At 47.5% G+C, this 16,011-nt stretch overlaps 1 long non-coding RNA gene across 1 annotated transcript; it reads right to left on the bottom strand.

Moving 5' to 3' along the window:
- Positions 1-2,236: 2,236 nt before the first annotated feature.
- LOC122153182 lies at positions 2,237-7,964 on the bottom strand. Its single transcript, XR_006165035.1, has 2 exons — positions 7,722-7,964; positions 2,237-5,448 (listed from the first exon to the last, which is right to left on the bottom strand). It is a non-coding gene; the product is annotated as an uncharacterized LOC122153182 (long non-coding RNA).
- Positions 7,965-16,011: the final 8,047 nt, after the last annotated feature.

Raw genomic sequence — 16,011 nt, 5'->3', positions numbered from 1 at the left:
CAAAATATTATTCACACCCATGGCAGCAGTCTGATTTCCTCCCCCACAGCAGACTGGAAGGTATTCTGTTGTAGTCTAAAAAAAACCCTGATGCAAGTAAGAAGCAGAAAGGAGCAAAACTGCTGCTGGGCAGAAATTGGCCAAGTTGGAGACTTTGGTTTAGGGGTTCTTCAAAAATTTGGGTGCCTTTACAATGCTCCTTGCTGGGTGTGTGGAGGTGCTCGTTGCTTGTCTTTGCTGGGAGGAGAGCAGCATAGGCAAGCCCAGCTTTGTCTCCAGGGCTCACCAAATATGTTTTATGTTTCCTGCAACTATTTGGGGGTGTAGGGGGAAAATGGGAATTATGTTCTACTTCCACTATTAAGCATGCAAAGAGAATCAGCAGGCAGGCCTTAAAAATTAGGAGATTAGCTGAAAAAGGGGGGAGAAAAAAGCCCCCCCACCACTCTGAGCTATACAAGAGCAATTCTAGTCTAGTCTTCTACAAAAGCCTGGCTCTTGCATAGAGTAGAAATGCAGGCAAGCTGATAAAGCTTTTGACTAGCAGTTTAGTTGAATGCTGAATGCCTGACCCATGTTATAATCTGAAGGTAATTAATAGGCTGTGATGTAGGTAGGGAGATGCCTGGGCTTTTTCTCACTGTACCTAACCAGTTTGGGATTTTTTTCTCCCACTCTCAGATAACACTCAAATGTAGTGAAACTAAACCAAATGAGCTTCTTGGAGTAATTTTTGTATTTTGCCTCTGTAATCTCTGGGTTTATTTAAATATTCTTGTTGCAGTTATTTTCTGAGACTTTTTTCATGTCAAACGTCTCCTGTTGAATAACTCCTCAGACACTGTAATTTCAGGATCAACAATGATGCTGACAATAGAGGAAAAAATTACATTGTGAGGCACAGAAAAACGAGTCCATATTCCCATCTTTATTCTGCTGTTCAGAGAGCATTAATGTATCTGTAGTCCAAATTAATACAATGATCAACTTTCTCTTTAGGCTACTTTTGCTCAGATTTTTACAAAAGACAGAAGTATATGTTCACAATAATTAGAAGCACCATGAGACTTGTGACCTCAGGTAGGAAAGCGCATGAATGCAAGTGTGTAAAGCAGAGGCTCTCTGGGACAGGGGATGCTTCAGGCAGTAGCAAAAATGTTTCTAAAGCCCAGGACTCAGGCTCTTTGGTTCCCATTACTCCAGCCACTCTTGCTCTGACTTCCAGGAGGCTGTAGCTGCTAGTGCTTCAACCAAAGCAAGTCTTGTAGGCATCAGCGTACTTGGAAGCTTCACTTTTCTTGTTTATAAAGCTGGTCCAAGCTTAAAGATGTTTAGGCACTTGTTTCATCCAGTGCATCCCTAGTGGGGACACCCTGGGGGGATGCAGGTGCTTGTTCGGGGAGTTTCTCAACCCTCCTGGCTGACACCAAACTTATAAACAGGATCAGGATCCTTACTTGAAAAAAAGAAAAAAATCCCAAACCCTCAAACCAAACAAAAAACCCCCAAGAAACTCAAGTGAAACCATCACTCCCCTCACCCTCTGCAGTCACCAGGCAAGGTTTACCCCGAGTTCCCTGTGCTCGTGTTTGCAGGGCTCTGAGCTCCTGAACGAAGCACAACTACACAAAATTGGCCTCTTCCCTCTTGCAATCCCTACATTTTGGGTGACCACGCTCAAAGCTCAGGGGTTATAGTCCTTGGGGAGCAGGGCCGTTTGCTTCCTCCCCCATCCCAGACTCCCCGGGTAGGTACCTCACTAGGTGATGTGGTGTCCCCTCCTTGGGAGAAAGAAGCTTATGCGAGTCCCTGGTGAATTGCACTACCTGACCAACAGAGTGGTAATTAGCATGGCTAATTAAATTAGCTGACAGCCTTCCCCTTGCTACCCTGCTCCCACTCCCTCCTCTTCCTGGGGGTTTGCTCCCAGCCTCAGGGTGCCTCCCCTCCACCTCTGGTTCTCAGGGCGCTTCGTTTTGTGCTAGTACTAAAACCAAACCAAAGCTAAAGGAGAGTGGTACGTTGGGGAAAGATGCAAAATGACTGGCTCCCACCCCTGGCCAGGAAGATCAGGCTGCCTCTTGAAAAGATCTAGAAGAAATTAGCCAACCCAAAGCACTATTTTCACACAAAACATCAGGTGTCCTCTGCAGTGGGGTAACAGAGATGGTTTCCTCCTCTTTACCAGTCCCTGTGGTTTTACAGGGCAACTTGCTTCGTTGGTACCAGAGGAGAATTTGAGCCACAGGCATTATTTTATTTTTTTTAAGCAGTAGCCCACATGACTCCAGTGCACAGGACTGGAATTCAGCAGGCTAAAGGCTTCAGTGCTGTTAATCATTATTCACTAAGGCAGAAGCCTGTCTGGAACCGGGGGTGCAGCACGCAAGCCGGAGGAAGAGATGACAGCTCAATGAAAGAGGTTCAATGACTTGTTCTTCATGTCCTGGACACCTGGAATATTTTCCTTGAACTTCTTGCATTCAGTCTAAAGCCTTACATTATTTTCTGAAGGACATCAGAGATAATTTTATTCATAACAGAATAAATTCTGTGACTGTCTGTAAAAGAATAAATGAAGAGACTTAACACAGCGGAGGATATGGAACATGTCACAACTGTGGCAATTCATTGAATATGCAGCATGTCTTTCTCAACTTAAGTGAATTGAAGAGCTTTAAATATATTCACCAACTCTTGTAACTACAAAAAAAGTAAAGCAAGTGCATTACTGGGGTGGCAGGTGTCAAGTGACTTAGCATTTTAACATTTTCATTATGCTTGGGAACAGTAAACAGAAAAGCAAGCCAAGGTTTTTTCCTATAAATTGCATTAGGTTTCTAAATGATACATAGTGAACCCAAAGCCAGCACAAAACCTGGGTGAACTGAAAGAAGAAGCAATAGGAAATCATCATTTTTTTTTTCTCAGGGTGACAAGTGCGCAGACACGGGTGGGTGCGTTTGTCACAGCTGAAGTTTTCCTGTCCTCTTGTGGAAGGAAGGGCTGATCCCAGTGCCCAAAACCCCTGGCTTTGGAAAACACTTGGGGAGGATTCCCAGCTTTTTGGGCCTCCTGGTGATTCTGTGCTCTCAGGAAATGTAGCAGCAAATGACCGAAATCCTGACGGATTGTGCCCGGGTGCCCTGGCAGGGACAGGGGGAGCTCCTGGATGTCGGCACATCGGTGAGGCCCACTGGGTGCTCCCACTGGTCTTGAAGCTGGGAAATACTGGGTAGCAGAAATACTAGGGAAAGGGGTCCTCTCCTGAGACAAGCGTATCGCAAGGATGCGGTGATGCTCGTGAATGATTGAGGAAGCAGCGATCTCCTCTGTTGTTAGAGGGAGGCGATGATGCTGCAACTCACCTCTGCGAAAGCTGCCTGTGGCTTGGTGCTGGTACACCGGGGCTGTCTGTGCACAACCGGAGCTGTAACCATGCGAAGGACACCTTAGCATGCCCAAACACGAAGGGTTGGCTCGCCGAGGCTGCAGCAGAGAGCCATGGCACTGCATTGAAGCCCCATCTTACAACCGGCTGGCTCCAGAGGTCTCGCAATGCCCCCCCCAGCTCCTGCTGTGCTGGAGCCCACTCTCTCCTGCTGCAAAACACCTGCTCCCTCGCTGAGCAAAGCCACAACCTCTGCCGAGGTGCCGGTGCCGGCACAGTGAATACAGCGGGGCTCGGTGCGCCTCAGCGCCCGCGGCACAATGCGCCGGGCTCTTTTGTGACTCCCTGACTCGGGAGCTCTCTGCATCTGTTCGAGGTTGAAGTGGCTCTTGGGCTGTTTAAAGGTTGAGTGCTACTGCTCCAAACGACGGAAGACAGATTCGGTTAAATAAACACAGGGGCTTAGAAATAAATTGAAGGTTACGTGAAGAGCTGGATCGGAATATAATGTTGTCAGACACATTAGAACATGCCGATCTGAATGCAGCTCTCCAGCCATATTACTCTGAAATGTGTTTTGACACATTCCCCGTAAGTCCCTGCCACTGGGAATGCGGTGGGGAGAGGGGGGGGGCGGGCAGTGAGGGGCTCAGACGTAGGCCGGGAGTGGGAGAAAGAGGATGGATGGAGAGTGACTGGGAACCCACTCGTGTAAATAGAAGAAAACCAATAGTAGTCCTGCTGCCTCTTAATTACAGCACATTCAAATTTTTTCCCTCTAGTAGACGTGTAATTGCTCTGTAAGTAGCTGTATGGGGTCCATGAAGATGGCATGAATCTCCTGCCGTTGGCTCTGGCCATCTTCTACCCTCAATGCTTTGTCATATAATATAGGCTTTAGAAAGCTGTATTCTTCCTTAATAACTGAAGATACTGTTTTACTGCCTGGGAGATTGTTTGGGTTTAATTCCAGCACATCAACAGCTTTCTGCAAGGCGAAGGCAGTGCACTTTGATTTAATTCTTGCCCCCTATAAACAGGTATATGTTCTGGATGTTGTTTTTGTAGTGCTATAACAACTTTGATTTGGAGAGCACTTTTCGGGGGCGGGGGGGGGGACACACACACTGAAATGGCCACAACGGTATAACTCCAATCACAGCAATACCAGCCTCCCCTGCACGAGTGCAGATGTTTTCATGCTCGCTGGTACAAACGCTTTCCCACCGGTTGGCTCTGCTGAGGGCAGAGCTGTAACTTCTGTGCCGAGGTGGTGCTGGTGGAGCCGGAGCGGGGCTGACCTGCGCTCAGCGATCCTCGGCAGGGGTGAGGGTTCAGCGTGCTGTTTGTTCAAGGTGTCTCATTGTGGAGCAGACCTCCTCTTCATGCCCGTGTGAGCATGCCGATAATCTCCTGCCTGAGAACAGCATCATGTGAAGTGTGTTTATGCTGGCGTCGGGGAGGAGAGTCCCAGTGGATACACCACAAGATTATTCTGCCATGGCTTAGCTCATTTTTCCACTTGTCTCCTTTTGCAGTGTTTCACACCATCCAGACCACTTGCCTGCCCCAAGATGAAAATTCCAATTTATGTGGGGAGAACTTTCCAACCAAAATTTTTTTTTTTTGATTGAAACAGTTGTTCTTCTGCAAAACGTCTTCTCTTTTTTTTTTCCATAAAGTTATACAGTCTTTTTAATTTTGGTTTCTAGCGAATGCTTCAGAGCAGACTGGTCACCTTTCCCTCTGCCCTTAGGTGGGGAGCCCTTGGCAGTGGCCGTGCTCTCGCATCCTGGCTGTTGAGGCAGGAGGGAAATCCTGGCACAGCCCACCTCTGTGTCTGGTGGCTGTAGGATGGGTCCCAGTCCATAACAGAGTTCTCTGGGGGATGGCTAGGGCAGCAGTAACACAGGGGAATGGCTGATGGGGTCTGATGTGATACGGCATGTTTTGTGCCCAGGAGTCTTTAAGTGCCTTTAGTGCCCTGGCTGCTCCCAGGCTGGTGAGGGGTGGGCTGGGATCTCAATGTTTCACTCCTCCATGAAGCAGTTCAGGTCCTTTGGGAGGAAAATGGTGTTTTGGTCAATACCAGACTCCAAAAATGCCTGTAGGACAGGAGAAGGCAGCTGGCATGGAAAGGGGAGTTTGAATTGAAGGAAAACTCCAGACCCTCAAGAAAAGTCCACAAATCACTCCTACCTGGTGTAAATGTGTGCCGCTTCACTATAGCAAAGTGGGGGGTTGTGCTGCCAATTGCCATTTGTCACCATTTGCTCTAATGGCTTTTGTATTTGTCATCACTTGGGAACCCAGGTATGATGAACTGGGACCTTGCTGGGCTGGAAGCAGTGCAGTTCTGGCCAAAGGGAGTCATTGCCTTTACTTAATCTCTGAAATTGTTCTTAGGAATTGTCTCTACAATTGCAAAGTGTCTGTTTAGATACAATAGCTCAGCCAGTTTCATATTCCAGAAGGCTATAAAAATCATACTTGGGGCTTATTGATCCCTTTTATTGGAAACTCCAGAATACGCATTTAGTTCTAGAGCCTCATTTGTTGAATTCTTGATATTACATTCTTGTGTGATCTCTCCTCTGGTTTAAAGGGGGATAAAAATTGCTAGCTCTGCTGCCTGTAGTAGGAAAGCTGAAATAGGTGCATTCAAAGTGCATGGACACCTGAAGATGAGTGTAGAGAAACCTACTGCATTTTAAAAATGGCATTATGTTTGAAGCAGAACTCATTATTTTTCAGGGCTTTCTATTACTTGTTTGGAAAAGTGGGATGGAAAAGGCAGCCACTGTCTGGCCCATGTGGCAAAGCCAAAGGAGGCCTTGGCTGGCGGGGGGCTTCTCTGAACATCTCCCCTGGATGGCAGAGGGGGGCCTGGCTCTCACTGATCAAATTAAAGATTTTATTCATTTCAAATGTTGGCGTTGGGAGAGTTTTCCTGTAGGCCTCTGAGTTAGTGCTTGTGGTAGACAATGCTCAGTGCTATTAAAAATCTTATTTAAGGAAAATATCCACTGAAACTCACATTCGCAACTGTAGTTTTTTCTGCCTAGAAAAAGGTATCACAGCAACATTTGACCTTTCATCTTAATGCTGCCTTAGTGGTGTCAGAATAAAGCCAGTGCATAAAGCAACACTTTGCTTAGAAAGTTCTGTCCATTTGGTAGCTTCTCTTATGGTTTGGCAAGGATAAATACCAGGAAGTTATATTTCAAACCTATATTTCCATGCAGTCCTGGAGCAAATCAGTGATGATGTAAAGAGGGCTGCATCTTTAGCACTCAGCATGCTGGTGTAGCACCATTAAAATAGGCTCAATAATCTAACTGACCAGCCAGTTTAAAATGTAAGTACCCAAGAATTAAAAGCTAAGCACTGAAGTGAGACTGCCCAGCAAATAAACAGCCCACGCTGTGCTGTGCCACGTGGGCTGTGTCCCCACGCTGAGGAGCCTTTTGGTGCGTGGAGGGAAGGCTGGGGCGGGGGCTGTTCTGGGGATGCTGGCAGTGGAAAATGGGTGGAAAAAGAAGCATGGAGGAGAGGGATGAGTAGAAAGAAGTGGGAAGAAAAAGGGAAAGAGGGTGGAAAAAAACCACCAGAGAGGAGACAATAGTAGCAGAGGTTATTGGTGCGTTGCTAAATGCCTGTTACCTGATCTGGGGCCACTTGGCCCCCGTCCGTGTCACTGGTGTGGCACAGGCTGGGGCCAAAAAGCTGTCTGGGACAACCTTGAATGGTCCCTTATCCTTTCCGTTTTGGGGCTCCCTGGGACAGGGCACTCCCTGAGGCAGGACTGGGCACCGGGAAGCTGCCAGCAGCATCTGCCCCTGGACGCGGGCAAAGGACATCAGTGGCACCCTGGGATTTTCCAGCGCAGGCAGAGCAAAGCCGAAGGGACGACAGAGGAAGATGTGGCAGGTAGGGCCGGGGAGGCTTATCGGGAGCCTGAAACCAACGCGAAACCCCCTGGCAGCCGGCGATGGTGGTCCTGGGGCTGTGGGGGAGCGGGGCCGGGGATGCGGCGATCTCCGCTGACACCGTGTGGCAGGTCCCCGCATCTCCGCCCGGCGGCTGCGGCCGCCCAACAATGGGGATTGAAAAAAAGGCAAAAAGCCCCCAACAATAGCAACAACAATAACAACAACAACAAAAAAAACACAAACAAACAAAAAAAAAAACACCAAAACCCCTCAAAACAAACAAACAAAAAAAACCCTCCACCAAAACCAACAATAATAGCAACGACCAAAAAAAAAAAAACCCAACCAAAAAAACAACCCAACCACAAACATCCAAGCCTTGAATCTTCTCCAAATACCTTCTTAGTGCAGACAAATGTCATTCAGTGGAGGGACAGAGTGTGCGGTGCTGGATGCAGGCGGCGGATCTCTCTTCTCCCCACTCCCCAACAGCTGTACTGAAAACAGCTCTACCAGCTTCCTGAGTCCCTTGAAATGAATCAGATCCAGCTATTTCCCAGAAAGGCCTGCCTGGATCATCTCAACTGATCCGAGGTATTTTTATTTCCCCCTCCTTGCAGTAATCACAAGTGCCACAGTCTTGAAAGCAAGCTTATTTCTGAAGGACAGGGACCTTTTATCTCTAATTTCGGCAGGCACGAGGCTCCGGAGGGGAACCATGCCTAATGTATTCAGTGATGTGTATTCTTAGAAAAAGCTCTTTCTCCTTAGTCCTTTCCAGTCACAAGGACTTGGCACTGCAAATCTCAGCTTTGCCTGTTTTGGGGCCCTTGGAGCAGGGAAATCCCCCGCAGCCCCGCTGCAGCCAGCCTGCCTTGGTTTGCAGGTGGATGGGGCAGGGGGACAGCAAAGCAGGGAGGGACTCTCCGAGCTGGCTGCTGAAATACAGTCCTTATTTTTCCTGGGGCGGGGGAAAAACAAACCACAAAAAAGTTACTCATTATTGCTGCAACACAAAACCATTACCAAAAGGAGGGAGACCTTTATATGGCTCTCAGGGCATAAAATGTATTTAGGACAAATATCCCCTTGCTCAGAGCAATGCCAGGACCCTGAGAAGGCGCTTGCTGTGTTTGGAGGGTGCCTCTCCTCTTAGGGCCCTTGGACAGGCAGAGAGAAGAGCTAAAAGAAGATTTAAAGCTCAGGAAAGAGCCCCAACAATAGACAATGGAGCCATTTAAGGGACAACAAACAACTTTATGCCCTGTGAGTTTGTCCCATTGAAGTCACGGGGTGAGAGCCACGGCAGAGGGGAATGAATGGGTGTTTTACTCTCTGTTTCAAGGGAGCCAGGATTTTACCCACTGTGCAGCCACTTCAGATGCTGTGGCATTTTTTTTTTTTTTTTCACAGGATCAGGGGCAGAGAAAGAATGGGAACAAAAGCATCACGTTTGCTGTCAAAAAGGAAGGAAAGGAGAGAAAGGGCTTTAAAATAAGGCACCGTTGGGAAAATATGAATATTCTGGCTAAGAAATCCAAGCAGAAAGTGACTGAAGCTCTCCCAGAAATGGCTCTGAGACTGGTCTGAAGCTGGAGAGCCAGGGCAGCCCCTCTCCCAGAGCACTGGGGGCTTGGGAAGGGACGTGGTGGAGTTGGTGCAGTCTGGAAAGCTGAAATCTGTGCCCAGCACTGTTTGTGGAGTGCCTTGCCCCCCGGACTGGGAAGTGTGGGGGTATCTGTGTCTCGGGCACCCCTGGATTAAGAGCGTTTGGCTGGAGCAAATCCTGTGGCTGTGTGCTGTGACTTAAGTCTGGTAGCGCAAGAAAGGGCAAAAAGTGTGGGATGGAAAAGTTATGGGCTCTCTTGTTCCCTTTCCGTGTTGTTCTGCTGCCTGCCTGCAACTCAGTGTGGTGTGATTTGGTAGCAGTTTTGTTCAGGAGCAATAATGAGGTGACATAAAGATAGATTCTTCTGGAGACAGGAAAAATTAGAAAACGGTTCCTTCTCCTCTAATTCTGACCCTGGCTGCCAGATGAAGCAGGGCTGTGCTCTCACTCGAAGTACAACAGCTACTTTACTGAGAGAGATGCTTGGACTCTTGGTCTCCCTGACTTTCATTTGTCGTCTTTTTATTGTGTTGTATACTCTGGAAATGAGCTGTGAGAATTGGAGAGCCTACAGGAAAGTTAAGGGATTTTCTGGGAGTTTAGAAAGTTAAAAATAGAAATAATTTGAGAGAAATTAAAAAAAAAAAAACCACACAAAAAACCCCCAAAAACAAAAATAAAAACCCCGAAAAAACAAACAAAACAAAAAAACACAACAAACCCAAGCAAACCAAAATTGAAGGAAAGGAAGGCTATGAAAAGACAGCTGGAGCTGTGGGGTGTCTGACGGGGGTTTGGGCTGGGTGGGGATGCACTGCCCTACTCTGCTTCCCCTGGGGCTTGCTTTCTGTAAGGGCCTCCAGCCCATTTTGCAGGTATTGTAGGCCTGAGTTTGTTTCCATAAATAATTGCTTTTTATCAAACGCTCACAGGCAAGTGATCATTTTCCCCATGTAACCAGTGATGGCAAAAATCACCTAGCCATAAGAAGCACCAAAATCCCCCTCGGTCCTGTTCCCTCCCTCCCTCCCCAGCTCTGTCTGTGCAGCCTGGGGAAGCCGCTACCATCGCTCTCTGTGGGCTGGGACGGTCTCGTGTGGCAGTGGGATGCTTCAGGGAGCTTTGCTCCGTGGTGCTGCTGGCCAGGGAAGCTCCCTGGAGCCGCTTCTCCCTGCGCCCTCTCCAGCAGCTGCTCTGTGCGTGAGGTTAATTAGCACGATTAATAGTGAATGCTCTAATTGCAGACATTTAGTGGGACACTTTATGATTATTGTTTTCTGCCGCAATTGTGCCGAACACTTGGGTGTCTCTTTAATAAAGGAAATAAAGATGTAATTAGTCACAGTCTAATCCCAGTGCTGGCAGGAGACCTGTGGGGATGTAAGGACACAATCTGGAGCATGGGGTTCCTTGACAGATCCTCTCATTCCCTCACTTGCTGCCTAAATGATGTGGAGCCTGGGGCGGACCGATGTCATTTTGAGCCCAAACTGGTGGTTTTGACAGGGAAGTTTGCACTAAGCAAGGCTCCCAGGGTGCGCACACCAGTGCGGGCTGTGGTGTGTGTCAAAAGCAAACAAAGCCTTAATAACATGCCCGGGAAGCCCTGGCTGGGTCAGCTCTCCGTCTGTAGAGGTAATGAATTTCTCTTCTAAGTGAAATTAATGCACAGATTGTGTAAGTATAGTCGTCTTACACTACGTTATGTGATATGAAGATGTGTCTGAGAGTTTCATCTATACTCTGGGCGACACTTCATACAAGTTTATCTCTTTTATGGATTTGAGGCTTTTTCAGATACATATCAAAGATCTTTCCTTGCGTCCAACATGAATAATATATGGCACAGCTTATAATAAATCATCTTGGTTCCCTGTGCAACAGCGAGTGAGCAGGGCTATTTTAGGTACAGCCATCTGCATTACAGACCACGTCTAACACCGTAAAACCTTTTCCTACCTCCTCCCTGAGCCAGGTTGCAGCCGGGTGCCTCCAGACCCGCTGTGCTGGGATCAGCCTGGCAGGAGGTGCCCAAGGAAGGGGTAAATCTCCAACCCCGTTCTTCAGGTTTCTTTGCCTTTGAGACTGAGGAGCGTGGGCACTTGGCTCTGTCTCCTCATCCAGCACTGGCCTTTCCTCGGCTGTCACAGCCAGGAGGGTCCATCACTGGTGTGTGTGGGGTCACAGATGTGGCTGCATTTGGCTTTTCCCCAGTGCTGGGGCAGACCATGGCCTGGAGCATCCCAGAGCTGCTGAGGGAGCCCACCCGATGCCTAAGATGATACTGAAAAGATTTAGGGAGCTGGGAAGCTCTTTAATGTTAAAAGCCAGTGATGCCTAATGGGTTTCAGTGATTTGAGGGCAGGTTAGAGCGGTGAGGGGGCGTTGGGGACCCTGGGTTGGGAAGAGGCTGGTAGATGCCTAAACCACACTTTCCTCATTGCTTGCAGATTTAAACTTCACGCTTGGGCTCTTCCTTGCAGAGCCCCAGAGCTCCCAGGTCAGGCTGGTAGCTCGACAGCACAACAGAAATTCATCCACTCCCACCCCTGGGAGCTGCTGGACCTCCCGGGCAGCCAGCTCATGTACCTCAATTCCCTGGTTTGACTTGTATCAAAAAGATTTTTGCAAGGAAAAGCTTGATGTGTATAGGGTGCGATAGCATTCTCTTTAAAATCAATTATTTTGAGTTTACAAAGTGCATTTTCTATTACCTAATGTGCTGTAGCCAGTATATCTGTTGATTTCAAGGATTTTTTTTTATTTCACCTTGGCATGTCTTTTATCAGAAATCATTTTGAAACTTTTTAATTTATGGGCTTTTATTGCAATACTCAATTCATCCCGAGTAGTCTATTATTAAGTGTTCTAGAGGCTCTTATTGTCCTTTATCAGAGGATTGTATCTCTGTGCAATTCATCTGTAGTCATTCTTCATAGAGAAAATCTTTCATATTAGGTTTCTTTCATCATTCGATGACAACTCTTGAATACATCATTATTCAGCAATGGGTTTAGAAATTATAATCATTAGGCAATTTTTCATATAATCTGATTTTATAAACTGTTTCTCTTTATTATCTTTTGATGGAAAACAGTAAATGCATCTGTCTGGTTTGATCCTCTCTGATAACAGTAATAGAAAAACTAAGTAAGGACATCTTATTGAGGAAACAGCCCGGCTGCATTTCTTATATGCACAGAACCAAAGGTTATTTAGTGCGAAGTAAAACTCACTATCTAGTACAACGCGCTGAGCACAGATACCCCAACAGTAACACTGCGGTTCCTGTGCATGATTGTTGCCCCTCAATTGACTTTGTTTTCCAGGTGGTTTATGGGGTCATGAAACAGCATTTATAAAATTAAAAAAAAAAAAGGAGTAGGAAGGAGGAAAGGAGAATCACACCAACTTTTCTGGGGACAAGTGTTCCCTTTCCCCTCACCAGTCAGGTAAGGAAGATGTAATTTACGTTTGCAACCACCGTAAATCTCATTTTGCTGGGAGGGAGATGCTCTGGCTGCAAGGAAATGAGTTACCACACTCCTGATGCATCATTTGTCCTCTTTGGGCCTGAAAATGGGACCAGTGTGGCCCAGGAGGGAGGAGGAAGGAAGATTCCAGCTGGAATCCGCACTGAAATGGCAGCAGCTCTGCCAGGTTAATGGGGTAGTCGGGCACATCTCCTTCCTCACTCTTCTTTTTCCCTCTCTCCTTTCTTTTTGTCATGAGCTGTTCATTTTCCTGTCCCAAACGTCCTCGGTCCCTTTCCCTGCTGTGCTGCAGCCATCAGCTCTGGGAGCCTCTAGGGAAAAAAACCCAAACCTTGTATCAAACACATCCCTGGGTTTTCTCATGTGCAGAGGTGGGCTGTGTCTGTTGGAGCTATAAAGCGAATTTCTTTTAGAGCATCATAGGAATCAGAATGGGCTGGTAGTCCAGCTGGGGGTGCAATTTGGGCCTCCTTTGTAGAGATGTTGTTTCCCTTTTTAAAAATTTGAGCTTTTGCTTTTTAATTCTGGAAGATCAAATCTCCATGTTTCTTTTCTCCTCAGAAACTTGGGATAGGCAGCCAAGCCTCGCTGCTGCTCAAATAGAGCTGAATAAAGCAAACACAAGGTTTTATCACTTCCTCACTCCTGGACCATGAAGCTTGTGTGGTACTGGTGGAACCACAGTCATCCTGGCTCAGACCTAGCTGCCCTTTTTGGGCCATCTTCCCATTTCTGGGCAGTTAAAAATGATCCTTTAAAACCAAGCATGACTGCTATGTGGAGAAAAGCAGCCTGCTTAGGAGTTCTGCTTGCTAAAGGTAAGTCAGGGCTGGTGCCTTGCTGGGGGATGACCCTTTCACCATCTTTTTTAAAAAATGGCCAAATCCTGCTCTGAATTGAGCAGGGTGAGACCACCAGCTTGCCATGCAGCTCTGGGCTTTGGCAGACCCACTCTGCTGGTCCTGATGGCTGCCAGCAGTCAGAGAGGTGTCCAGAGGTCCCAAATCCCCACCCTTTGCCCTCCTGTTTTGCTGCAGTTAGAGCAGTTGTGCCAGCGGCATGTCCCCCTCCTCCAGCTTCAAGGCAGGAGGGACCTGGCATCATGGGGTACCTCTGCAAGGTGGACTGCAGATTCCCAGGTTGTTGGGTTTTTAGTTTTGTTTGTGGTTTTTTTTTGTTGTTTTTTTTTTTTTTTTTTTTTGTATTTAAGTCTATTTCTAGAAACATAATAGAGAAGCAGTGATTAAACTAAAGCTTTTTTTCAGCCTGGCCATGGCAGATGCAAGCGCATCGTGGCCATTCCCTTCTCCTTCCCCAGGAGGAAAATCGTTGTCTGCTCTTTTGACCCCTGCAGAAGGGAGGGAATCCTGGAAATCATGGCACAATCTCCTTTCTCCTCTCCCCTCCCCTCCCCAAAAAGAGGAGCCATGGCCTCCCATGTGAGCATCCACAGTGCTTCAGCCCAGGCTGCGGGCAAGAGGGAGGGAGGGAGGCTTGATGTCTTATTTAGCTCGGTCATAACCAGTCTTTAGTGACATGAACCAATAAAACATTGTTGATTCAAAGCTTAGTTCATGACGCCTCTAATCCTACCGCAGATAGCAAACAGATAACAGAGACACTCTAATTTTCTGTAGTTTATTTGAGAATATAGAGAGAGATAATGTGCTGCAGGGCAAATACACGTTATTGCTTTAAATACAAAAATAAATCCCCATTCATTTAAAAATGTTTAAGAGGTGTTTCCCTGTGCAGGACTTATCTGCGAGGCTGTTGAGTTTAATAGCTTTATTCCCTGCGTGTTTCGGTGGCAGGCCTGCAGCTCCCTTCCCGGGCGGAGGAAGAGGGAAGATGAAGATTGCCATCTCCCGGCACGCTGTGAAGCTGCACGGTGCTGCTGCAGCATCGCTGCTGGGCAGAGCACCCTTGCAGGGCCCACATCCCCTGGGGCACCCACCTTCCCCGCCCCAACGGTCTGAGGAGAACTCAGCATCCCTCTCCTGTGTTGTGTGTTTTGTTTTTTTTTTTTTTTTTTTTTAACCTTACCCATCACAAACAGTTGTGTTTATCTCCGTGATGCGAGGAGCTCTGTTGATGCCCCTTGTTTCTCCTCTTGGCTTCGTGTTCTACCCACAAGCTTTTCTGCTTGTGTGTATGCAGATGCCCCCCGGGCTCAGCGGGAGAGAGCAGGAGCACTTTTTGGACCGGGGAAAGGTGGTGGCTTGTGACAGAATCATCCAGGGTGCAGTGGGCTGAGGCTGCCTCTCACTGGGAAGGAGATTTAGCATCTGTGGCAATCTCTGACTTGCTGGCCAAACACTCTGCCCATGGTCTGGTGGGCTCGTGCTTTAGTACCTCACACCATCCCTTGCTCCAAGGTGGTGGCCTTGGTGGCTGTGAAATTCTCCCTTAGAGGGGACGTTGATGGGTCTGAAGAGGCCGCGTGCAGGGCAGGGCAATGCAGCCCCCTTTGCTTTCGTTGGGCGCTGGGTTTGAGTCCCATAGCAGTAAATCAGGGTTTGTTTAGGTGCAGGCAGTGCTTGCGGTTTGTACTGACAGCACACGTGAGCCCTTCACATTTATTTCAGTTCCTCTTTGTAGATGAACTGAATCAGACTCCCTGGGCAAATATTTGACATGTAGCACTGCTGTGTGTGTTGGCAAGTACACAGGTATTATTAAGGTATGCAAACCGGGGCTTGGACCTCTCATTTCCTATGGTTTTTAACACTTTATTGGAATTGTCACAGAAAGACCAGGGCAGGGAGTCCTCCTCTTGGAGGAGCTGCCCTGCAGACCCTAGTCCAGGTGACCTTGTTGCACTAGTTGACAAATGGGTCAATGAAAGGGTGTTTGAGGAATGGAACCACGTTACCAGCTGTATAGAGCAATTGCGTCTGCACACACCTTGGGATGAGCTCTGCTTATTGCTCCCCTGCCCCCAAAGAAAGTTTTCTTGCTCCAAGATGTGGGGCAAGAGCATCCCCTGGTACCCAGTGCAGCCCAGCACCTCTGGGGGAGCGGGCTAGAGGGAGTAGCCGCCGGCACAGCCTTGGGCTGCACAAGCCCCAGGCCATGCTGTGAGCCCATATATTTTTCTCTTTTCCCAGTTCAGAAGGCGTTCTGGTCAATTCTGACAAGCAGCTCGGCAAGCCCTGACCTGCTCTGGAGACATGTGCGTGGAGACAACCTGACTCGCAGGGCTGGTAACCATCCTGATGACTCCCCCAGACAAAAAACCACCACAGCCCCAAGCTTTTTTTTTATCTGAGAGATTATTTTTTGAGAAAATATATTTTTTTTTTCCTTATTTGAAAAATTTAAAACTTTGCTTAATATGCACATGGGGGATAGTGCTGACAATCCATAAATGTTTCTAATTTTTGCCAAAGAAACCCTGCTGAACTGTATCTCTGTTTTCAAATTTCAGACCTTTACCTTTCTAAAAACGATGGCTGATAAGATAAAGCACCTCCTTCATCTCTGCTTTGTCATTTCCCCTTAAATCCCGTAACACTGCCAAAAAGAAAAAAGCTTTAATGTAAATACATATACTTTTTTTTTTTTTCAGCGAGCTTTTGAATA

Source organism: Tyto alba, unplaced genomic scaffold (assembly GCF_018691265.1).
Source record: "Tyto alba isolate M040663 unplaced genomic scaffold, T.alba_DEE_v4.0 Super-Scaffold_16, whole genome shotgun sequence".
Classification (NCBI taxonomy): Eukaryota; Metazoa; Chordata; class Aves; order Strigiformes; family Tytonidae; genus Tyto; species Tyto alba.
The sequence above is the reverse complement of the archived record's forward strand: the minus strand, read 5'-3'. Positions and strand labels throughout refer to the sequence as shown.